Raw genomic sequence first — 24,976 nt, forward strand, 5'->3', positions numbered from 1 at the left:
AGTGGTTAGAGTGGATGGGCGGCAGAGTAGCCTAGTGGTTAGAGTGGAGGGCGGCAGGGTAGCCTAGTGGTTAGAGTGGAGGGCGGCAGGGTAGCCTAGTGGTTAGAGTGGAGGGCGGCAGAGTAGCCTAGTGGTTAGAGTGGAGGGCGGCAGAGTAGCCTAGTGGTTAGAGTGGAGTGGAAGGGGTGGTTAGAGTGGAGGGGCGGCCTAGTGGTTAGAGTGGAGGGGGAGTGGCGGCAGAGTAGCCTTAGTGGTTAGAGTGGAGGGGCGGCAGAGTAGCCTAGTGGTTAGAGTGGAGGGCGGCAGAGTAGCCTAGTGGTTAGAGTGGAGTGGCGGCAGGGTAGCCTAGTGGTTAGAGTGGAGGGCGGCAGGGTAGCCTAGTGGTTAGAGTGGAGGGGCGGCAGAGTAGCCTAGTGGTTAGAGTGGAGTGGCGGCAGGTAGCCTAGTGGTTAGAGTGGAGGGCGGCAGGGTAGCCTAGTGGTTAGAGTGGAGTGGCGGGTAGCAGGGTAGCCTAGTGGTTAGAGTGGAGTGGCGGCAGGGTAGCCTAGTGGTTAGAGTGGAGGGGCGGCAGGGTAGCCTAGTGGTTAGAGTGGAGGGGCGGCAGAGTAGCCTAGTGGTTAGAGTGGAGGGGCGGCAGAGTAGCCTAGTGGTTAGAGTGGAAGGGCGGCAGAGTAGCCTAGTGGTTAGAGTGGAGGGCGGCAGAGTAGCCTAGTGGTTAGAGTGGAGGGGCGGCAGAGTAGCCTAGTGGTTAGAGTGGAGGGGTTAGAGGGAGGGCGGCAGAGTAGCCTAGTGGTTAGAGTGGAGTGGCGGCAGGGTAGCCTAGTGGTTAGAGTGGAGGGGCGGCAGAGTAGCCTAGTGGTTAGAGTGGAGGGGGCAGGGTAGCAGAGTAGCCTAGTGGTTAGAGTGGAGGGCGGCAGGGTAGCCTAGTGGTTAGAGTGGAGTGGCAGGGTAGCCTAGTAGTTAGAGTGGAGTGGCGGCAGGGTAGCCTAGTGGTTAGAGTGGAGTGGCGGCAGGGTAGCCTAGTGGTTAGAGTGGAGGGCGGCAGGGTAGCCTAGTGGTTAGAGTGGAGGGCGGCAGGGTAGCCTAGTGGTTAGAGTGGAGTGGCGGCAGGGTAGCCTAGTGGTTAGAGTGGGCGGCGGCAGGGTAGCCTAGTGGTTAGAGTGGAGGGCCCTAGTGGTTAGAGTGGAGGGCGGCAGAGTAGCCTAGTGGTTAGAGTGGAGGGGCGGCAGGGTAGCCTAGTGGTTAGAGTGGAGGGGCGGCAGGGTAGCCTAGTGGTTAGAGTGGAGGGGCGGCAGAGTAGCCTAGTGGTTAGAGTGGAGGGGGCAGGGTAGCCCTAGTGGTTAGAGTGGAGGGGCGGCAGGGTAGCCTAGTGGTTAGAGTGGAGGGCGGCAGGGTAGCCTAGTGGTTAGAGTGGAGGGGCGGCAGTGGTTAGTAGCCTAGTGGTTAGAGTGGAGGGGCGGCAGAGTAGCCTAGTGGTTAGAGTGGAGGGGCGGCAGAGTAGCCTAGTGGTTAGAGTGGAGGGGCGGCAGAGTAGCCTAGTGGTTAGAGTGGAAGGGCGGCAGAGTAGCCTAGTGGTTAGAGTGGAGGGGCGGCAGGGTAGCCTAGTGGTTAGAGTGGAGGGGCGGCAGGGTAGCCTAGTGGTTAGAGTGGAGGGCGGCAGGTAGCCTAGTGGTTAGAGTGGAGGGGCGGCAGGGTAGCCTAGTGGTTAGAGTGTAGAGGCGGCAGGGTAGCCTAGTGGTTAGAGTGTAGGGCGGCAGGGTAGCCTAGTGGTTAGAGTGTAGGGCGGCAGAGTAGCCTAGTGGTTAGAGTGGAGTGGCGGCAGGGTAGCCTAGTGGTTAGAGTGGAGTGGCGGCAGAGTAGCCTAGTGGTTAGTTAGCCTAGTGGTTAGAGTGGAGTGGCGGCAGGGTAGCCTAGTGGTTAGAGTGGAGGGGCGGCAGGGTAGCCTAGTGGTTAGAGTGGAGGGGCAGGGTAGCCTAGTGGTTAGAGTGGAGTGGCGGCAGGGTAGCCTAGTGGTTAGAGTGGAGGGGCGGCAGGGTAGCCTAGTGGTTAGAGTGGATGGGCAGAGTAGCCTAGTGGTTAGAGTGGAGGGGCGGCAGGGTAGCCTAGTGGTTAGAGTGGAGGGCGGCAGGGTAGCCTAGTGGTTAGAGTGGAGGGGCGGCAGAGTAGCCTAGTGGTTAGAGTGGAGGGCGGCAGGTAGCCTAGTGGTTAGAGTGGAGGGCGGCAGAGTAGCCTAGTGGTTAGAGTGGAGGGCGGCAGAGTAGCCTAGTGGTTAGAGTGGAGGTGGTTAGAGTGGAGGGCGGCAGAGTAGCCTAGTGGTTAGAGTGGAGTGGAGCGGCAGAGTAGCCTAGTGGTTAGAGTGGAGTGGCGGCAGGTAGCCTAGTGGTTAGAGTGGAGGGAGGGGCGGCAGAGTAGCCTAGTGGTTAGAGTGGAGTGGCGGCAGAGTAGCCTAGTGGTTAGAGTGGAGGGGAGCGGCAGGGTAGCCTAGTGGTTAGAGTGGAGTGGCGGCAGGGTAGCCTAGTAGTTAGAGTGGAGTGGCGGCAGGGTAGCCTAGTGGTTAGAGTGGAGGTGGCGGCAGGGTAGCCTAGTGGTTAGAGTGGAGGGCGGCAGGGTAGCCTAGTGGTTAGAGTGGAGGGCGGCAGGGTAGCCTAGTGGTTAGAGTGGAGTGGCGGCAGGGTAGCCTAGTGGTTAGAGTGGAGGGGCGGCAGGGTAGCCTAGTGGTTAGAGAGTGGAGTGGAGGGCGGCAGGGTAGCCTAGTGGTTAGAGTGGAGGGCGGCAGGGTAGCCTAGTGGTTAGAGTGGAGGGGCGGCAGGGTAGCCTAGTGGTTAGAGTGGAGGGGGCGGCAGAGTAGCCTAGTGGTTAGAGTGGAGGGGGCGGCAGAGTAGCCTAGTGGTTAGAGTGGAAGGGGCGGCAGTGGTAGCCTAGTGGTTAGAGGGAGGGCAGGGTAGCCTAGTGGTTAGAGGGAGGGGCAGGGTAGCCTAGTAGCCTAGTGGTTAGAGTGGAGTGGCGGTAGGGTAGCCTAGTGGTTAGAGTGGAGGGGCGGCAGGGTAGCCAAGTGGTTAGAGTGGATGGGCGGCAGAGTAGCCTAGTGGTTAGAGTGTAGAGGCGGCAGGGTAGCCTAGTGGTTAGAGTGTAGAGGCGACAGGGTAGCCTAGTGGTTAGAGTGTAGAGGCGGCAGGGTAGCCTAGTGGTTAGAGTGTAGGGGCGGCAGAGTAGCCTAGTGGTTAGAGTGGAGTGGCGGCAGGGTAGCCTAGTGGTTAGAGTGGAGTGGCGGCAGAGTAGCCTAGTGGTTAGAGTGGAGGGGCGGCAGAGTAGCCTAGTGGTTAGAGTGGAGTGGCGGCAGGGTAGCCTAGTGGTTAGAGTGGAGGGGCGGCAGGGTAGCCTAGTGGTTAGAGTGGAGGGGTGGCAGGGTAGCCTAGTGGTTAGAGTGGAGTGGCGGCAGGGTAGCCTAGTGGTTAGAGTGGAGGGGCGGCAGGGTAGCCTAGTGGTTAGAGTGGATGGGCGGCAGAGTAGCCTAGTGGTTAGAGTGGAGGGGCGGCAGGGTAGCCTAGTGGTTAGAGTGGAGTGGCGGCAGGGTAGCCTAGTAGTTAGAGTGGAGTGGCGGCAGGGTAGCCTAGTGGTTAGAGTGGAGTGGCGGCAGGGTAGCCTAGTGGTTAGAGTGGAGGGGCGGCAGGGTAGCCTAGTGGTTAGAGTGGAGGGGTGGCAGGGTAGCCTAGTGGTTAGAGTGGAGTGGCGGCAGGGTAGCCTAGTGGTTAGAGTGGAGGGGCGGCAGGGTAGCCTAGTGGTTAGAGTGGATGGGCGGCAGAGTAGCCTAGTGGTTAGAGTGGAGGGCGGCAGGGTAGCCTAGTGGTTAGAGTGGAGGGGCGGCCTAGTGGTTAGCCTAGTGGTTAGAGTGGAGGGGCGGCAGAGTAGCCTAGTGGTTAGAGTGGAGGGGCGGCAGAGTAGCCTAGTGGTTAGAGTGGAAGGGCGGCAGAGTAGCCTAGTGGTTAGAGGGGAGGGGCGGCAGGGTAGCCTAGTGGTTAGAGTGGAGGCGGCAGGGTAGCCTAGTGAGTGGAGGGCGGCAGGGTAGCCTAGGTTAGAGTTAGAGTGGAGTGGCGGCAGGGTAGCCTAGTGGTTAGAGTGGAGGGGCGGCAGGGTAGCCTAGTGGTTAGAGTGGAGGGGCGGCAGGGTAGCCTAGTGGTTAGAGTGGAGTGGCGGCAGAGTAGCCTAGTGGTTAGAGTGTAGAGGCGACAGGGTAGCCTAGTGGTTAGAGCGTTGAACTAGTAACCGGAAGGTTGCAAGTTCAAACCCCCGAGCTGACAAGGTACAAATCTGTCGTTCTGCCCCTGAACAGGCAGTTAACCCACTGTTCCTAGGCCGTCATTGAAAATAAGAATTTGTTCTTAACTGACTTGCCTAGTTAAATAAAGGTCAAATAAATAAATAAATAAAAATCAAACTGTAATGTACAATTAATGGGTATAGACAGCCAGATGTGTACAAATGTTCTCTACGAGTCAGAATGTTTAATACAATGACATTTGAACTTACTCTCCCTGTTGGTCTCTTCCCCTGCTCGAAATTTGAGACTAAATATCCACAGGAAGGTCTTGTTCACCTGACATCGTAGAGAGTCGATGGGTATGTGGTTTGGTACTGAAGTAAAGTGAGTTTTATATTGGATATTTTGGATTCCAATCTTTAAAAAACATTTTTTTAAAAGATTCAGAATGTACCATTTTCATTGTCACAGCATACTTGGTTCAATAGTTATGGACGAGAGATTCTGGGCTTTGAACACACTAAAAAGTCACTTAAAACAATACTTAACCTGTGGAGATTTTGTCTCAAATTTAGAGCAGCGGAAGGACAAACCACACAAACCAACCGGTAGAGTCAAACTTTACATGTCATTTTAATCAACATTCTGGCTTTGCAAAGGAACATTTAAACCATTGTGCTCACAAATGGCCCAGAGGCTGTATATACCAATTAAGTGTGTACTACAGCCTGATTATTCAGACTAGATTGTCGTAAAGCATTGGCTGGAGGGACAGGGGGAAGTGTGCAAGTACAAACAAGGGTGGAGAATTGGAATGCAGCCATATTAGTGTGACTTTCATTTATCTGACATACCGGCAAAACATTCAATAACGAATATTCAAATATATATATATATACCAATTAAGTGTGTATTACGGCCTGATTATTCAGACTAGATTTTTATTTTACCTTTATTTAACTAGGCAAGTCAGTTAAGAACAAATTCTTATTTTCAATGACGGCCTGCAAGTTCAAAGGGCAGTTAACTGCCTGTTCAGGGGCAGAACGACAGATTTGTACCTTGTCAGCTCTGGGGTTTGAACTTGCAACCTTCCGGTTACTAGTCCAACTCTCTAACCACTAGGCTACCCTGCCACCCAAAGATTGTCATAAAGCTGGAGGGACAGGGGGAAGTGTACAAGTACAAACAATGGTGGAGAATTGGAATGCAGCCATATTAGTGTGACTTTCATTTATCTGACATACCGGCAAAACATTCAATAACGAATATTCAAAGCAATGTAGAGGAATCTGTTTTACACAAACCTAGTTTTGTAAAAAGCTTGATTGATTGATTTTTTTTTTTAAACGAGGTCGACTGTAAGCACAACGTCTCTTTTCTACTCAAACCCTCTGGGATCAGTTAAATGTACATCTACACAGGTGAAAGGGGAAAACGTTTTATTTTTTGTTTTTGTTGGTATACTAGAAGAGAGATGTGAGAATACTAGCTACTTACATTGAGTGCAATGCGAATAATGTAATCAGCCGAGGGGTTCTCAGAAGTGCCTTTCAACTCCTCTATTCCTTCGTCTGTAAGGTACCTGTGTAGGAGGTCAACCAAAACAAAGGGCTCACATATCAACGGCGTAACCAATGGTTATTAAACAACAACACTCCAGCTAGCCACAGTGAACAAACACATTGAAAATCAAAAGCTAGCAAGTCAACACGTATATCACTCGAGTGTACTTAAATAACGTAGCTAACAACTGACTAGCAGAACAACTTTGAATATATATTAATAGCTAGCCACAGTAATGTAGAGCTAGCTACAGTACAGTAATGTAGAGCTAGCTACAGTAATGTAGGGCTAGCTACAGTACAGTAATGTAGAGCTAGCTAGCTACAGTACAGTAATGTATTGCTAGCTAGCTACAGTACAGTAATGTAGAGCTAGCTACAGTAATGTAGAGCTAGCTACAGTACAGTAATGTAGAGCTAGCTAGCTACAGTACAGTAATGTAGAGCTAGCTACAGTAAAGTAATGTAGAGCTAGCTACAGTAATGTAGGGCTAGCTACAGTACAGTAATGTAGAGCTAGCTACAGTAATGTAGAGCTAGCTACAGTACAGTAATGTAGAGCTAGCTACAGTAATGTAGAGCTAGCTACAGTACAGTAATGTAGAGCTAGCTAGCTACAGTACAGTAATGTAGAGCTAGCTACAGTACAGTAATGTAGAGCTAGCTACAGTACAGTAATGTAGAGCTAGCTACAGTAAAGTAATGTAGAGCTAGCTACAGTAATGTAGGGCTAGCTACAGTACAGTAATGTAGAGCTAGCTACAGTAATGTAGAGCTAGCTACAGTACAGTAATGTAGGGCTAGCTACAGTACAGTAATGTAGAGCTAGCTAGCTACAGTACAGTAATGTATTGCTAGCTAGCTACAGTACAGTAATGTAGAGCTAGCTACAGTAATGTAGAGCTAGCTACAGTACAGTAATGTAGAGCTAGCTAGCTACAGTACAGTAATGTAGAGCTAGCTACAGTAAAGTAATGTAGAGCTAGCTACAGTAATGTAGAGCTAGCTACAGTAATGTAGAGCTAGCTACAGTACAGTAATGTAGAGCTAGCTACAGTAATGTAGAGCTAGCTACAGTACAGTAATGTAGAGCTAGCTAGCTACAGTACAGTGATGTAGAGCTAGCTACAGTACAGTAATGTAGAGCTAGCTACAGTAATGTAGAGCCAGCTACAGTACAGTAATGTAGAGCTAGCTAGCTACAGTACAGTAATGTATTGCTAGCTAGCTACAGTACAGTAATGTAGAGCTAGCTACAGTAATGTAGAGCTAGCTACAGTACAGTAATGTAGAGCTAGCTAACTACAGTACAGTAATGTAGAGCTAGCTAGCTACAGTACAGTAATGTAGAGCTAGCTACAGTACAGTAATGTAGAGCTAGCTAAAGTAATGTAATGTATTGCTAGCTAGCTACAGTACAGTAATGTATTGCTAGCTAGCTACAGTACAGTAGTGTAGAGCTAGCTACAGTAATGTAGAGCTAGCTACAGTACAGTAATGTAGAGCTAGCTACAGTACAGTAATGTAGAGCTAGCTAGCTACAGTACAGTAGTGTAGAGCTAGCTAGCTACGGTAATATAATGTATTGCTAGCTAGCTACAGTACAGTAATGTATTGCTAGCTAGCTACAGTACAGTAATGTATTGCTTGCTAGCTACAGTACAGTAGTGTAGAGCTAGCTACAGTAGAGAAGTGTAGAGCTAGCTACAGTACAGTAATGTAGAGCTAGCTACAGTAGAGAAGTGTAGAGCTAGCTACAGTACAGTAGTGTAGAGCTAGCTACAGTAGAGAAGTGTAGAGCTAGCTACAGTACAGTAGTGTAGAGCTAGCTACAGTAGAGAAGTGTAGAGCTAGCTACAGTACAGTAATGTAGAGCTAGCTAGCTACAGTACAGTAATGTATTGCTAGGTAGCTACTTAGCTTCAAATGAGCATACACGGCCTTGTTAGTTAGCATATCAAAGCTAAACATGCTAAAATAATTGACAGCAATTTGCTAGACAAATTCACAACATCAACTGCCAAAATAATAATTATTAGCTACTGTTACCAGTCCGTAGGCCAGAAATGTCATATATCTATCTACATTATCACAGGCATCACAGTATGTGAGATCCTAAATGAGGTGTTAACTAGTAAAGCTAAAGCTATGCTAGCAAAGTGAACGTGTAATCTAGCTAGCTAGCTAGCACATTAGCCACAAGCTACCCACCAGCCTTCTTTAGTGAGGGCTAAATTGATTTCAGCCATTTTCTTTCAAATAAAATAATAAAGTATCAAATGCAAATATAGTCGATGAACTATTTAATTTGTGGATTATCCATTGTAATCTTTAATAATTAATCCGATAATCAATGAGTTTAGCCGGATATTTTTAGCGTTTTGCCGGACTAAAAACAAATGACCTCCCGTTGGAAGAGACGTCAAAGTTGAATCTGATACTTGTCGGCAAGGGAAGGAAGAAAAACAGCAGCCCCAGTGGCAAAGACAGTCACTACATCTCCGGTGCTTTTATCAATCCAATGATCTATCTACTACACTCTGTGAAATATAATAATATTAGTTTCAATGTTTCAATATCAACATTGTTCCCCCCCCCCCCTTTACAACTGCCGACCAGGCACATACACTCTTAGAACGGTTATGGGCACAAGCACATTTTTATTTATTTAACCAGGGAGGCAAGTTGAGAACAAGTTCTCATTTACAATTGTGACCTGGCCAAGATAAAGCAAAGCAGTTCGACGTATACAAACAACACAGAGTTACACATGGACTAAAACAAACACACAAGTCAATAAGACTGGTTTTAATGTCTATGGCCACTGACTGCAAAGAGGCCTGGGGTTGAGTCCCGGGTCGGTCTGCACCCGGAATTAGCTACAACGTTCTTCTGCATAATTTAGGTCAAACACCTTGCATAGCCTAGTTTAGGAAGTCTAACAGCTAGGCCTATATAACAAAAGATAATTTTAGAATTAGTGGGTAACTAAAAATCCAGTAGAATGCATGGGTCAAATCACTGGGGAAGCCAAGCCAGAAAAAAAGGACACACTACAACCTGTGTGTTGTGATAATTGCGTTGTTTCCTCTACAATCTGTTAGTTCATATGCCTCTATAACCTGTTAGTTCATATGCCTCTATAACCTGTTAGTTCATATGCCTCTATAACCTGTTAGTTCATATGCCTCTATAACCTGTTAGTTCATATGCCTCTATAACCTGTTAGTTCATATGCTTCTATAACCTGTTAGTTCATATGCCTCTATAACCTGTTAGTTCATATGCCTCTATAACCTGTTAGTTCATATGCCTCTATAACCTGTTAGTTCATATGCCTCTATAACCTGTTAGTTCATATGCCTCTATAACCTGTTAGTTCATATGCCTTACCTCTATAACCTGTTAGTTCATATGCCTCTATAACCTGTTAGTTCATATGCCTCTATAACCTGTTAGTTCATATGCTTCTATAACCTGTTAGTTCATATGCCTCTATAACCTGTTAGTTCATATGCCTCTATAACCTGTTAGTTCATATGCCTCTATAACCTGTTAGTTCATATGTCTCTATAACCTGTTAGTTCATATGCCTCTATAACCTGTTAGTTCATATGCTCTATAACCTGTTAGTTCTCTATAACCTGTTAGTTCATATGCCTCTATAACCTGTTAGTTCATATGCCTCTATAACCTGTTAGTTCATATGCCTCTATAACCTGTTAGTTCATATGCCTCTATAACCTGTTATAACCTGTTCATATGCCTCTATAACCTGTTAGTTCATATGTCTCTATAACCTGTTAGTTCATATGTCTCTATAACCTGTTAGTTCATATGTTAGTTCTCTATAACCTGTTAGATCATATGCCTCTATAACCTGTTAGATAATGCCTCTATAACCTTTTACAATTCAGGCATTCCAGAATGTAATTTTACTCTTTACTTTGCATATAAAATGAAAGAGAGAGAAAAGGTTAATGTTAATATAAATATCTATATTTGTATTCATTAGTAATAATTGACTTTTAACACATTTTTCTATAATAACACCAGTACCGGAGACACCAGTGACAAATCTTCAGAGAATATATAATATCTAAAATGGAGGCCACAGTAGCTCAAACAACACTTCTTACGTTGTAAATTAATGAAAATCACGTGATTGGATCAATTATTTGAATCAAATTTCCTTTTCACCTTTTACTATAAACTGTGTAACACCAGAGACACATCTAAAAGCTTCGCAATGAAATTACCAAATTAGTAGTCAAATTGCTTAACATGTGACAAAAAGTGCAGAGTCACGATGTGCTTTTCAAAACAGCCCGCCTAAGATATATAAATAAAATAAAAATTGCAATATAACTGTCTTACAAATATGTTTTATTCACAATAAAACACTTAAATTAAAAGTAAAACATATATTGTGTCATTATTTAATATTTCTAGGTGTTTTCTCCTGGTAGTTAAGGTGGAGCCGGACAGGAAAGACACCATTCTTGTATGATGACCTTGTGGTTAGACCTGTGACAGGTTAATAATGGACGTAACATTGCTGTCTCAGATGGGGCTTTACCCGAACACATGCTCCCTGCCCCGTGGCTATGCAAGGTGTCAATCACATGGGTTCGGTTGCAGCCGGTGAGCCCGACAGCCTCCTCAACTCAATCCGTGCATTAGGTTACATTCAGACACTAATACTGCTAGGCATATGGAATAGTATGGAAGTGTAGGGCGTGTAGGAAATGTAGGAAGTGTATGGAAGTGTTGGAAGTGTAGGAAGTGTAGGAAGTGTATAGAAGTGTAGGAAATGTAGGAAATGTATGGAAGTGTAGGGCGTGTAGGAAATGTAGGAAGTGTATGGAAGTGTAGGAAGTGTAGGAAGTGTATGGAAGTGTAGGAAGTGTAGGAAGTGTAGGAAGTGTAGGAAGTGTATAGAAGTGTAGGAAATGTAGGAAGTGTATGGAAGTGTAGGGCGTGTAGGAAATGTAGGAAGTGTATGGAAGTGTAGGAAGTGTAGGGAAGTGTAGGAAGTGTAGGAAGTATAGGAAGTGTATGGAAGTGTAGGAAGTGTAGGAAGTATAGGAAGTGTATGGAAGTGTAGGAAGTGTAGGAAGTGTAGGGAAGTGTAGGAAGTGTAGGGAAGTGTAGGAAGTGTAGGAAGTGTAGGGAAGTGTAGGAAGTGTATAGAAGTGTAGGAAATGTAGGAAGTGTATGGAAGTGTAGGGCGTGTAGGAAATGTAGGAAGTGTATGGAAGTGTAGGAAGTGTAGGAAGTGTATGGAATAGTAGGAAGTGTAGGGAGTGTAGGAAATGTAGGAAGTGTAGGAAGTGTAGGAAGTGTAGGAAGTGTATAGAAGTGTAGGAAATGTAGGAAGTGTATGGAAGTGTAGGGCGTGTAGGAAATGTAGGAAGTGTATGGAAGTGTAGGAAGTGTAGGAAGTGTATGGAAGTGTAGGAAGTGTAGGAAGTGTAGGAAATGTATAGAAGTGTAGGAAATGTAGGAAGTGTATGGAAGTGTAGGGCGTGTAGGAAATGTAGGAAGTGTATGGAAGTGTAGGAAGTGTAGGGAAGTGGAGGAAGTGTAGGAAGTGTAGGAAGTATAGGAAGTGTATGGAAGTGTAGGAAGTGTATGGAAGTGTAGGAAGTGTAGGAAGTGTATAGAAGTGTAGGAAGTGTAGGGAAGTGTAGGAAATGTAGGAAGTGAAGGAAGTGTAGGAAGTGTAGGAAGTGAAGGAAGTGTAGGAAGTGTATAGAAGTGTAGGAAGTGTAGGGAGTGTAGGAAATGTAGGAAATGTAGGAAGTGTAGGAAGTGTAGGAAGTGTAGGAAGTGTATAGAAGTGTAGGAAATGTAGGAAGTGTATGGAAGTGTAGGGCTTTTAGGAAATGTAGGAAGTGTATGGAAGTGTAGGAAGTGTAGGAAGTGTATGGAAGTGTAGGAAGTGTAGGAAGTGTAGGAAGTGTAGGAAATGTATAGAAGTGTAGGAAATGTAGGAAGTGTATGGAAGTGTAGGGCGTGTTCAATGTAGGAAGTGTAAGAAGTGTAGGAAGTGTAGGGAAGTGGAGGAAGTGTAGGAAGTGTAGGAAGTATAGGAAGTGTATGGAAGTGTAGGAAGTGTATGGAAGTGTAGGAAGTGTATGAAGTGTATAGAAGTGTAGGAAGTGTAGGGAAGTGTAGGAAATGTAGGAAGTGAAGGAAGTGTAGGAAGTATAGGAAGTGAAGGAAGTGTAGGAAGTGTATAGAAGTGTAGGAAGTGTATGGAAGTGTAGGAAATGTAGGAAGTGAAGGAAGTGTAGGAAGTGAAGGAAGTGTATAGAAGTGTAGGAAGTGTATGGAAGTGTAGGAAATGTAGGAAGTGTAGAAAGTGTAGGAAGTATAGGAAGTGTATGGAAGTGTAGGAAGTGTATAGAAGTGTAGGAAGTGTATAGAAGTGTAGGAAGTGTAGGAAGTGTATATAAGTGTAGGAAGTGTATGGAAGTGTAGGAAGTGAAGGAAGAGTAGGAAGTAGGAAGTGTAGGAAGTGTAGGAAGTGTAGGAAGTGTAGGAAGAGTAGGAAGTGTACGAAGTGTAGGAAGTGTAGGAAGAGTATGGAAGTGTAGGAAGTGAAGGCCTACATAAAACACCATGCCACTACACACAGATTTGTAAATGAACCTTCCGTTTGGACATAGAGGCTAGGCCCAGCTGTGGACTCTTTATAACATGCAAGGTGTTGGCATACGCAGGGAATTCAGGATATAACATCGTAGCGCATTTGAAGGGAAGCCTGACAGGGATGATGTATGCAACTCCATGTGTTCCCATTCAGCGACAGTACCAAGAGGATAAACTCCATGTGTTCCAATTCAGCGACAGTACCAAGAGAGTAAACTCCATGTGTTCACATTCAGCGACAGTACCAAGAGGATAAACTCCATGTGTTCCAATTCAGCGACAGTACCAAGAGGATAAACTCCATGTGTTCTAATTCAGCGACAGTACCAAGAGAGTAAACTCCATGTGTTCACATTCAGCGACAGTACCAAGAGGATAAACTCCATGTGTTCACATTCAGCGACAGTACCAAGAGAGTAAACTCCATGTGTTCACATTCAGCGACAGTACCAAGAGGATAAACTCCATGTGTTCACATTCAGCGACAGTACCAAGAGGATAAACTCCATGTGTTCCCATTCAGCGACAGTACCAAGAGGATAAACCCCATTCGGTGTCCAGGCAACACATCATATGGCCATTAGAATGTTAGTCCTAGGACTATAGCATTGCTTTGGGGATACCTGGAGTGTGTGTGTGTGTGTGTGTGTATAATATTGGCACCCAGTGACATGCACAGTGGCCTCCGCTAATATTGGCACCCAGTGACATGTACAGTGCCCTCCACTAATATTGGCACCCAGTGACATGTACAGTGCCCTCCACTAATATTGGCACCCAGTGACATGCACAGTGCCCTCCACTAATATTGGCACCCAGTGACATGCACAGTGCCCTCCACTAATATTGGCACCCAGTGACATGCACAGTGCCCTCCACTAATATTGGCACCCAGTGACATGCACAGTGCCCTCCACTAATATTGGCACCCAGTGACATGCACAGTGCCCATCCACTTCAATTTGGCACCCAGTGACATGCACAGTGCCCTCCACTAATATTGGCACCCAGTGACATGCACAGTGCCCTCCACTAATATTGGCACCCAGTGACATGCACAGTGCCCTCCACTAATATTGGCACCCAGTGACATGCACAGTGCCCTCCACTATTGGCACCCAGTGACATGTCCAGTGCCCTCCACTAATATTGGCACCCAGTGACATGCACAGTGCCCTCCACTAATATTGGCACCCAGTGACATGCACAGTGCCCTCCACTAATATTGGCACCCAGTGACATGTACAGTGCCCTCCACTATGTTGGCACCCAGTGACATGTCCAGTGCCCTCCACTAATATTGGCACCCAGTGACATGTACAGTGCCCTCCACTAATATTGGCACCCAGTGACATGTCCAGTGCCCTCCACTAATATTGGCACCCAGTGACATGTACAGTGCCCTCACTAATATTGGCACCCAGTGACATGCACAGTGCCCTCCACTAATATTGGCACCCAGTGACATGTCCAGTGCCCTCCACTAATATTGGCACCCAGTGACATGTGTGCCCTCCACTATTCATTGGCACCCAGTGACATGCACAGTGCCCTCCACTAATATTGGCACCCAGTGACATGCACAGTACCCTCCACTAATATTGGCACCCAGTGACATGCACAGTGCCCTCCACTAATGGCACCCAGTGACATGCACAGTGCCCTCCACTAATATTGGCACCCAGTGACATGTACAGTGCCCTCCACTAATATTGGCACCCAGTGACATGTCCAGTGCCCTCCACTAATATTGGCACCCAGTGACATGTACAGTGCCCTCCACTAATATTGGCACCCAGTGACATGCACAGTGCCCTCCACTAATATTGGCACCCAGTGACATGTCCAGTGCCCTCCACTAATATTGGCACCCAGTGACATGTACCATTAATATTGGCACCCAGTGACATGCACAGTGCCCTCCACTAATATTGGCACCCAGTGACATGCACAGTGCCCTCCACTAATGTTGGCACCCAGTGACATGCACAGTGCCCTCCACTAATATTGGCACCCAGTGACATGCACAGTGCCCTCCACTAATATTGGCACCCAGTGACATGCACAGTGCCCTCCACTAATATTGGCACCCAGTGACATGCACAGTGCCCTCCATTAATATTGGCACCCAGTGACATGCACAGTGCCCTCCACTAATATTGGCACCCAGTGACATGCACAGTGCCCTCCACTAATATTGGCACCCAGTGACATGCACAGTGCCCTCCACTAATATTGGCACCCAGTGACATGCACAGTGCCCTCCACTAATATTGGCACCCAGTGACATGCACAGTGCCCTCCACTAATATTGGCACCCAGTGACATGCACAGTGCCCTCCACTAATATTGGCACCCAGTGACATGCACAGTGCCCTCCACTAATATTGGCACCCAGTGACATGCACAGTGCCCTCCACTAATATTGGCACCCAGTGACATGCACAGTGCCCTCCACTAATATTGGCACCCAGTGACATGCACAGTGCCCTCCACTAATATTGGCACCCAGTGACATGTACAGTGCCCTCCATTAATATTGGCACCCAGTGACATGCACAGTGCCCTCCACTAATATTGGCACCCAGTGACATGCACAGTGCCCTCCATTAATATTGGCACCCAGTGACATGCACAGTGCCCTCCACTAATATTGGCACCCAGCCCTCCACTAATATTGGCACCCAGTGACATGCACAGTGCCCTCCACTAATATTGGCACCCAGTGACATGCACAGTGCCCTCCACTAATATTGGCACCCAGTGACATGCACAGTGCCCTCCATTAATATTGGCACCCAGTGACATGTACAGTGCCCTCCACTAATATTGGCACCCAGTGACATGCACAGTGCCCTCCACTAATATTGGCACCCAGTGACATGTCCAGTGCCCTCCATTAATATTGGCACCCAGTGACATGCACAGTGCCCTCCACTAATATTGGCACCCAGTGACATGTCCAGTGACATGTCCAGTGCCCTCCACTAATATTGGCACCCAGTGACATGCACAGTGCCCTCCACTAATATTGGCACCCAGTGACATGCACAGTGCCCTCCACTAATATTGGCACCCAGTGACATGCACAGTGCCCTCCACTAATATTGGCACCCAGTGACATGCACAGTGCCCTCCACTGACATATTGGCACCCACTAATATTGTGACATGCACAGTGCCCTCCATTAATATTGGCACCCAGTGACATGCACAGTGCCCTCCACTAATATTGGCACCCAGTGACATGCACAGTGCCCTCCACTAATATTGGCACCCAGTGACATGCACAGTGCCCTCCACTAATATTGGCACCCAGTGACATGCACAGTGCCCTCCACTAATATTGGCACCCAGTGACATGTACAGTGCCCTCCACTAATATTGGCACCCAGTGACATGCACAGTGCCCTCCACTAATATTGGCACCCAGTGACATGTCCAGTGCCCTCCATTAATATTGGCACCCAGTGACATGCACAGTGCCCTCCACTAATATTGGCACCCAGTGACATGTCCAGTGACATGTCCAGTGCCCTCCACTAATATTGGCACCCAGTGACATGCACAGTGCCCTCCACTAATATTGGCACCCAGTGACATGCACAGTGCCCTCCACTAATATTGGCACCCAGTGACATGCACAGTGCCCTCCACTAATATTGGCACCCAGTGACATGCACAGTGCCCTCCACTAATATTGGCACCCAGTGACATGCACAGTGCCCTCCATTAATATTGGCACCCAGTGACATGCACAGTGCCCTCCACTAATATTGGCACCCAGTGACATGCACAGTGCCCTCCACTAATATTGGCACCCAGTGACATGCACAGTGCCCTCCACTAATATTGGCACCCAGTGACATGCACAGTGCCCTCCACTAATATTGGCACCCAGTGACATGTACAGTGCCCTCCACTAATATTGGCACCCAGTGACATGCACAGTGCCCTCCACTAATATTGGCACCCAGTGACATGTCCAGTGCCCTCCATTAATATTGGCACCCAGTGACATGCACAGTGCCCTCCACTAATATTGGCACCCAGTGACATGTCCAGTGCCCTCCACTAATATTGGCACCCAGTGACATGCACAGTGCCCTCCACTAATATTGGCACCCAGTGACATGCACAGTGCCCTCCACTAATATTGGCACCCAGTGACATGCACAGTGCCCTCCACTAATATTGGCACCCAGTGACATGCACAGTGCCCTCCACTAATATTGGCACCCAGTGACATGCACAGTGCCCTCCACTAATATTGGCACCCAGTGACATGCACAGTGCCCTCCACTAATATTGGCACCCAGTGACATGCACAGTGCCCTCCATGCACAGTGACATGCACAGTGCCCTCCACTAATATTGGCACCCAGTGACATGCACAGTGCCCTCCACTAATATTGGCACCCAGTGACATGCACAGTGCCCTCCACTAATATTGGCACCCAGTGACATGCACAGTGCCCTCCACTAATATTGGCACCCAGTGACATGTCCAGTGCCCTCCACTAATATTGGCACCCAGTGACATGCACAGTGCCCTCCACTAATATTGGCACCCAGTGACATGCACAGTGCCCTCCACTAATATTGGCACCCAGTGACATGTACAGTGCCCTCCACTAATATTGGCACCCAGTGACATGTACAGTGCCCTCCACTAATATTGGCACCCAGTGACATGCACAGTGCCCTCCACTAATATTGGCACCCAGTGACATGCACAGTGCCCTCCACTAATATTGGCACCCAGTGACATGCACAGTGCCCTCCACTAATATTGGCACCCAGTGACATGTACAGTGCCCTCCACTAATATTGGCACCCTTGGTAAATATGAGCTGTACATGTTTGTTATTTATTGTTTGTTCTCTTGATCTTTCATCCAAAATATTTACAAAAATCTAACCTTTAATTAAAGTAAAATAATTGTAAGAAAAAAAAATCCTTATCCTAAAACAAATATTTTTCTCAAATGTATGTGTGCCACAATTATTGGCACCCCTTCATTCAATACTGTGTGCAACCTCCCTTTGCCAAGATAACAGCTCTGAGTCTTCTCCTATAATGAGTAATGGGGTTGGTTGGAGTAATGGGGTTGGATGGAGTAATGGGGTTGGATGGAGTAATGGGGTTGGATGGAGTAATGGGGTTGGAGTAATGGGGTTGGAGTAATGGGGTTGGATGGAGTAATGGGGTTGGTTGGAGTAATGGGGTTGGATGGAGTAATGGGGTTGGTTGGAGTAATGGGGTTGGATGGAGTAATGGGGTTGGTTGGAGTAATGGGGTTGGAGTAATGGGGTTGGGAGTAATGGGGTTGGATGGAGTAATGGGGTTGGATGGAGTAATGGGGTTGGATGGAGTAATGGGGTTGGAGTAATGGGGTTGGAGTAATGGGGTTGGATGGAGTAATGGGGTTGGATGGAGTAATGGGGTTGGATGGAGTAATGGGGTTGGAGTAATGGGGTTGGAGTAATGGGGTTGGATGGAGTAATGGGGTTGGATGGAGTAATGGGGTTGGATGGAGTAATGGGGTTGGAGTAATGGGGTTGGATGGAGTAATGGGGTTGGATGGAGTAATGGGGTTGGATGGAGTAATGGGGTTGGATGGAGTAATGGGGTTGGAGTAATGGGGTTGGAGTAATGGGGTTGGTTGGAGTAATGGGGTTGGTTGGAGTAATGGGGTTGGATGGAGTAATGGGGTTGGAGTAATGGGGTTGGAGTAATGGGGTTGGTTGGAGTAATGGGGTTGGATGGAGTAATGGGGTTGGAGTAATGGGGTTGGAGTAAATGGGGTTGGAGTAATGGGGTTGGATGGAGTAATGGGGTTGGATGGAGTAATGGGGTTGGTTGGAGTAATGGGGTTGGATGGAGTAATGGGGTTGGTTGGAGTAATGGGGTTGGAGTAATGGGGTTGGAGTAATGGGGTTGGAGTAATGGGGTTGGATGGAGTAATGGGGTTGGATGGAGTAATGGGGTTGGTTGGAGTAATGGGGTTGGAGTAATGGGGTTGGAGTAATGGGGTTGGATGGAGTAATGGGGTTGGAGTAATGGGGTTGGAGTAATGGGGTTGGATGGAGTAATGGGGTTGGATGGAGTAATGGGGTTGGATGGAGTAATGGGGTTGGAGTAATGGGGTTGGAGTAATGGGGTTGGATGGAGTAATGGGGTTGGATGGAGTAATGGGGTTGGATGGAGTAATGGGGTTGGTTGGAGTAATGGGGTTGGAGTAATGGGGTTGGAGTAATGGGGTTGGATGGAGTAATGGGGTTGGATGGAGTAATGGGGTTGGTTGGAGTAATGGGGTTGGAGTAATGGGGTTGGAGTAATGGGGTTGGATGGAGTAATGGGGTTGGAGTAATGGGGTTGGAGTAATGGGGTTGGATGGAGTAATGGGGTTGGATGGAGTAATGGGGTTGGAGGAGTAATGGGGTTGGAGTAATGGGGTTGGATGGAGTAATGGGGTTGGATGGAGTAATGGGGTTGGAGTAATGGGGTTGGAGTAATGGGGTTGGTTGGAGTAATGGGGTTGGATGGAGTAATGGGGTTGGAGTAATGGGGTTGGAGTAATGGGGTTGGAGTAATGGGGTTGGATGGAGTAATGGGGTTGGATGGAGTAATGGGGTTGGATGGAGTAATGGGGTTGGATGGAGTAATGGGGTTGGAGTAATGGGGTTGGAGTAATGGGGTTGGATGGAGTAATGGGGTTGGAGGAGTAATGGGGTTGGAGTAATGGGGTTGGATGGAGTAATGGGGTTGGATGGAGTAATGGGGTTGGAGTAATGGGGTTGGAGTAATGGGGTTGTTGGAGTAATGGGGTTGGATGGAGTAATGGGTTGGATGGAGTAATGGGGTTGGATGGAGTAATGGGGTTGGAGTGGGGTTGGATGGAGTAATGGGGTTGGAGGATGGAGTAATGGGGTTGGAGTAATGGGGTTGGATGGAGTAATGGGGTTGGTTGAGTAATGGGGTTGGAGTAATGGGGTTGGAGTAATGGGGTTGGATGGAGTAATGGGGTTGGATGGAGTAATGGGGTTGGATGGAGTAATGGGGTTGGTTGGAGTAATGGGGTTGTTTGGAGTAATGGGGTTGGATGGAGTAATGGGGTTGGAGTAATGGGGTTGGATGGAGTAATGGGGTTGGAGTAATGGGGTTGGAGTAATGGGGTTGGATGGAGTAATGGGGTTGGAGTAATGGGGTTGGATGGAGTAATGGGGTTGGAGTAATGGGGTTGGTTGGAGTAATGGGGTTGGATGGAGTAATGGGGTTGGATGGAGTAATGGGGTTGGTTGGAGTAATGGGGTTGGATGGAGTAATGGGGTTGGATGGAGTAATGGGGTTGGAGAGCACATGGCAAGGGATCTGAGACCATTCCTCCATACAGGACCTCTCCAGATCCTTCAGATTCCCAGGCCCACGTTTGTGGACTCTCCTCTTCAGCTCATCCCATAGGTTTTCTATGGGGTTTGGGTCAGGGGACTAGGAAGGCCATGGTAACACCTTGATTCTGTGGTCAGTGAATCATTTTCGTGTTGATTTTGAGGTGTGCTTTGGATAGTTATCCTGCTGGAAGATCCAACCACGGCCCAGTTTAAGCTTCCTAGCAGAGGAAGTCGGGTTTTGATTTAATATCTGCTGGTACTTCATGATAGTCCCCGATAACATGTATCCTAACAAGTTGTCCAGGGTTTTTGGAAGAAAAAACAGCTCCACAACATCAAAGATCCACCGCCCATACTTCACAGTGGGGATGAAGTACTTTTCTCCAAGGCTATCTTTCTTTTGTCTTCGCCAAACCGACCTCTGGTGTTTGTTTACAAAAAGCTCAATTTTGGTCTCATCTGACCATAGAACCAGGTCCCATTGAAACTCTATATTGGTCTCATCCGACCATAGAACCCGGTACCATTGAAACTCTATATTGGTCTCATCTGATCATAGAACCCGGTCCCATTGAAACTCTATGTTGGTCTCATTTGACCATAGAACCCGGTACCATTGAAACTCTATATTGGTCTCATTTGACCATAGAACCCGGTCCCATTGAAACTCTATGTTGGTGGGTTAACTGCCTGTTCAGGGGCAGAATGACAGATTTGTACCTTGTCAGCTCGGGGGTTTGAACTTGCAACCTTCCGGTTACTAGTCCAACGCTCTATCCACTAGGCTACCCTGCCGCCCCGTCATAGAACCCGGTCCAATTGAAACTCTATGACAGCAAAGGCTTTTTTAATGGAAACCCTCCTAAACAACTTGTGGTTATGTAGGTGACGTCTGATCGTAGTGTTGGAGACTTTCTGACCCCAAAACCCAACTAACGTTTGCAATTCTCCATCTGTGATCCTTGGAGATTTTTGTTGGCTACTCAAACCATCCTCCTCACTGTGCCTGGGGTCAATATAGAGACACGTTCTCTTCCAGGCTGATAGTTAATTAACATCTCCAGTTGCTTTAAACTTCTTCATTATCGCCCTGATAGAGGAAATGGACATTTTCAACCGTTGAACTATTTTCTCACAGCCATTTCCTGGTTTGTGCAGTTCAACAACCTTTAGTCTCAAATCATTACTGTATTCCCAGGTTTTTCCCATTGTGATGGGAACTTGGCCTGTGTGTCACCTCATATTTATACCCCAGTGAAACAGGAAGTCATGGCTTAAGTGTTCCTAATCACTCAGGTGAACTTAAGAAATGTAACATATGAATGGGAATATTCTTCAGTTAGATTTGACTCATTAGAACTTCTAGGGGTGCCAATAATTGTGGCACACATGTTTTAGAGAAAAAATATTCATTTAATTTATTTCACGTACATTTTTCTTCAATCATTTTACTTCAATTAAAAGGTTTGATTTTTGTGAATATTTTTGAATAAACTACCAAAAGGACAAACAGCCATTTTGCTCATATTTACCAACAGTGCCAATATTAGAGGAGGGCACTGTTCTCTGAACGACCTGAAATGTATAAATCCCCTATCGATCTTTCACATTCAGGACAAGGCCAACCCCAAGCTGTACTGGGCTGGCCTGGATATGTTCTTCACACCAACATTTCTAGCATGGTTCAAACCCATTATGTTGGATGCATGTCCAGGCCGACTCATCTGGGCTTGGCTTGGCTCAGTGTCAGCTTAGTCCAGGCCGACTCGTCTGGGCTTGGCTTGGCTCAGTGTCAGCTTAGTCCAGGCCGACTCGTCTGGGCTTGGCTTGGCTCAGTGTCAGCTTAGTCCAGGCCGACTCGTCTGGGCTTGGCTTGGCTCAGTGTCAGCTTAGTCCAGGCCGACTCGTCTGGGCTTGGCTTGGCTCAGTGTCAGCTTAGTCCAGGCCGACTCATCTGGGCTTGGCTCAGTGTCAGCTTAGTCCAGGCCAACTCATCTGGGCTTGGCTCAGTGTCAGCTTAGTCCAGGCCAACTCATCTGGGCTTGGCTCAGTGTCAGCTTAGTCCAGGCCGACTCGTCTGGACTTGACTTGGCTCAGTGTCAGCTTAGTCCAGGCTGACTCGTCTGGGCTTGGCTTGACTCAGTGTCAGCTTAGTCCAGGCCGACTCGTCTGGGCTTGGCATGGCTCAGTGTCAGCTTGGTCCAGGCCAACTCATCTGGACTTGGCTTGGCTCAGTGTCAGCTTAGTCCAGGCCGACTCGTCTGGGCTTGGCTTGGCTCAGTGTCAGCTTAGTCCAGGCCGACTCGTCTGGGCTTGGCTTAGCTCAGTGTCAGCTTAGTCCAGGCCGACTCGTCTGGGCTTGGCTTGGCTCAGTGTCAGCTTAGTCCAGGCCGACTCGTCTGGGCTTGGCTCAGTGTCAGCTTAGTCCAGGCCAACTCATCTGGGCTTGGCTCAGTGTCAGCTTAGTCCAGGCCAACTCATCTGGGCTTGGCTCAGTGTCAGCTTAGTCCAGGCCGACTCGTCTGGACTTGACTTGGCTCAGTGTCAGCTTAGTCCAGGCTGACTCGTCTGGGCTTGGCTTGACTCAGTGTCAGCTTAGTCCAGGCCGACTCGTCTGGGCTTGGCATGGCTCAGTGTCAGCTTGGTCCAGGCCAACTCATCTGGACTTGGCTTGGCTCAGTGTCAGCTTAGTCCAGGCCGACTCGTCTGGGCTTGGCTTGGCTCAGTGTCAGCTTAGTCCAGGCCGACTCGTCTGGGCTTGGCTTGGCTCATTGTCAGCTTAGTCCAGGCCGACTCGTCTGGACTTGGCTTGGCTCAGTGTCAGCTTAGTCCAGGCCGACTGCCTGGGCTTGGCTTGGCTCAGTGTCAGCTTAGTCCAGGCCGACTCGTCTGGGCTTGGCTTGGCTCAGTGTCAGCTTAGTCCAGGCCGACTCGTCTGGGCTTGGCTTGGCTCAGTGTCAGCTTAGTCCAGGCCGACTCGTCTGGGCTTGGCTTGGCTCAGTGTCAGCTTAGTCCAGGCCGACTCATCTGGGCTTGGCTTGGCTCAGTGTCAGCTTAGTCCAGGCCGACTCGTCTGGACTTGGCTTGGCTCAGTGTCAGCTTAGTCCAGGCCGACTCGTCTGGGCTTGGCTTGGCTCAGTGTCAGCTTAGTCCAGGCCGACTCGTCTGGGCTTGGCTTGGCTCAGTGTCAGCTTAGTCCAGGCCGACTCGTCTGGGCTTGGCTTGGCTCAGTGTCAGCTTAGTCCAGGCCGACTCGTCTGGGCTTGGCTTGGCTCAGTGTCAGCTTAGTCCAGGCCGACTCGTCTGGGCTTGGCTTGGCTCAGTGTCAGCTTAGTCCAGGCCGGCTTGTCTGGACTTGGCTTGACTCAGTGTCAGCTTAGTCCAGGCTGGCTTGTCTGGACTTGGCTTGACTCAGTGTCAGCTTAGTCCAGGCCGACTCGTCTGGACTTGACTTGGCTCAGTGTCAGCTTAGTCCAGGCCGACTCGTCTGGACTTGACTTGGCTCAGTGTCAGCTTAGTCCAGGCCGACTCATCTGGGCTTGGCTTGACTCAGTGTCAGCTTAGTCCAGGCCGACTCATCTGGGCTTGGCTTGGCTCAGTGTCAGGTTAGTCCAGGCCAACTCATCTGGACTTGGCATGGCTCAGTGTCAGCTTAGTCCAGGCCAACTCATCTGGACTTGGCTTGACTCAGTGTCAGCTTAGTCCAGGCCGACTCATCTGGACTTGACATGGCTCAGTGTCAGCTTAGTCCAGGCCAACTCATCTGGACTTGGCTTAGCTCAGTGTCAGCTTAGTCCAGGCCAACTCATCTGGACTTGGCTTGGCACAGTATCAGCTTAGTCCAGGCCGACTCGTCTGGACTTGGCTCAGTGTCAGCTTAGTCCAGGCCAACTCATCTGGACTTGGCTTGGCTCAGTGTCAGCTTAGTCCAGGCCAACTCATCTGGACTTGGCTTGGCTCAGTGGCAGCTTAGTCCAGGCCAACTCATCTGGACATGGCTTGGCTCAGTGTCAGCTTAGTCCAGGCCAACTCATCTGGACTTGGCTTGGCTCAGTGTCAGCTTAGTCCAGGCCAACTCATCTGGACATGGCTTGGCTCAGTGTCAGCTTAGTCCAGGCCAACTCATCTGGACTTGGCATGGCTCAGTGTCAGCTTAGTCCAGGCCAACTCATCTGGACTTGGCATGGCTCAGTGTCAGCTTAGTCGCGCAGTGTGTAAACCGCCATTGTGTTCTTATGTTCTGAGTCCCTACAGTACACCCTTAGAAAAAAAGGGTTCCAAAGGGGTTCTTCGGCTGTCTCCATAGGAGAACCCTTTTTTTGGTTCCATGGAACCCAAAAGGGTTCTACCTGGAACTGAAACGGTTCTACCTGGAACCAAAAAGGGTTCTTCAAAGGGGTTCTCCTATGGGGACAGCCGAAGAACCGTTTTAGGTTGTAGATAGCACTTTTTTTCCCCTAAGAGTGTACCTCTCTTCACACTATAGAGCCAAACTCAACTAGGCTGGCCTGGTTAGTCATTCAGCAGTTGCTGGAAGCCTGTGGAAGCCTGAGGAAGCCTGGAAGCCTGTGGGAGCCAGTGAAAGCCTGGAAGTCTGTGGAAGTCTGAGGAAGCCTGGAAGCCTGGAAGTCTGTGGACGCCTGGAAGTCTGTGGAAGCCTGTGGGAGCCTGTGGAAGCCTGGAAGTCTGTGGGAGCCTGTGGAAGTCTGTGGAAGCCTGTGGAAGCCTGTGGAAGCCTGTGGAAGCCCGTGGGAGCCTGTGGGAGCCTGTGGAAGCCTGTGGGAGCCTGTGGGAGCGTGTGGAAGTCTGTGGAAGCCTGTGGGAGCCTGTGGGAGACTGTGGAAGCCTGTGGGAGCCTGTGGGAGTCTGTGGAAGCCTGTGCTGAAATTGAACATGTGAGATAAGGGGTTCAGTGATAGTACTGCATAATATAGGCTAAAAAGCTGTGTGATATAGAACGTATCTCTCTGTGTGATATAGAACGTATCTCTCTGTGTGATTTAGAACGTATCTCTCTGTGTGATATAGAACGTATCTCTCTGTGTGATTTAGAACGTATCTCTCTGTGTGATATAGAACGTATCTCTCTGTGTGATTTAGAAC

The 24,976-nt window shown here is 48.4% G+C and overlaps 1 pseudogene; it reads right to left on the reverse strand.

Moving 5' to 3' along the window:
* The window catches only part of LOC135573138 (tudor domain-containing protein 3-like), a 71,701-nt pseudogene extending 63,446 nt beyond the window's left edge, over positions 1-8,255 (reverse strand).
* Between the last annotated feature and the right edge of the window lie 16,721 nt (positions 8,256-24,976).

This window comes from Oncorhynchus nerka, linkage group LG2, assembly GCF_034236695.1.
Source record: "Oncorhynchus nerka isolate Pitt River linkage group LG2, Oner_Uvic_2.0, whole genome shotgun sequence".
NCBI lineage: Eukaryota > Metazoa > Chordata > Actinopteri > Salmoniformes > Salmonidae > Oncorhynchus > Oncorhynchus nerka.